Source organism: Arachis duranensis, chromosome 3 (assembly GCF_000817695.3).
Source record: "Arachis duranensis cultivar V14167 chromosome 3, aradu.V14167.gnm2.J7QH, whole genome shotgun sequence".
In the NCBI taxonomy this organism is placed as follows: Eukaryota; Viridiplantae; Streptophyta; class Magnoliopsida; order Fabales; family Fabaceae; genus Arachis; species Arachis duranensis.
Genome location: NC_029774.3, coordinates 106,004,646 through 106,005,522, shown reverse-complemented (window position 1 = coordinate 106,005,522; position 877 = coordinate 106,004,646).

Genomic DNA, 877 nt, shown 5'->3' with positions numbered 1-877 from the left:
GGATGGGATGTAGCCATTGACAACGGTGATGCCTTACATACAGCTTGCCATGGAAAGGAGTAAGAAGGATCGGATGAATGTAATAAGAAAGTAGAAATTCGAGAGGAGCACAGCATCTCCATACGCCTATCTGAAATTTCCACCATTAATTTACATAAGTATTTCTATCTTGGTTTATTTATCTTTATTTTCTATTTATTCCATTAATCAAATTTAAACCAATAATCCAATTATACTTGAAATACTTGAATCCGCCTGACTGAGATTTACAAGGTGACCATAGCTTGCTTCACATCAACAATCTCTGTGGGATCGACCCTTACTCACGTAAGGTATTACTTGGATGACCCAGTACACTTGCTGGTTAAGTTGAACGGAGTTGTGTCCACACATAGTTGAAAAAGCAATGAATTTTACAAAATAGAATAACAAAGGAATCACAATTTCGTCCACCAAGTTTTTGGCGCCGTTGTCGGGGATTGTTCGAGTATGGACAACTGACGGTTCATCTTGTTGCTCAGATTAGGTAATTTTCTTTTCAAATTTTTTTTTAAAAAAAAAATCTTTTTCAAAATTTTCTTTTCTTTTTCGTTTTTCCAAAAAAATATTTTCGAAAAAAATTTAATAATAATTCAAAAAAAATCATAAAATCATAAAAATCAAAAATATTTTATGTTTCTTGTTTGAGTCTTGAGTCAATTTTTAAGTTTGGTGTCAATTGCATGCTTAAAAAAAAAATTTTCTTGCATCTTTCGAAAATTCATGCATTCATAGTGTTCTTCATGATCTTCAAGTTGTTCTTGACAAGTCTTCTCGTTTGATCTTGATGTTTTCTTGTTTTGTGTTGTTTGTTGTTTTTCATATGCATTTTTTGTTT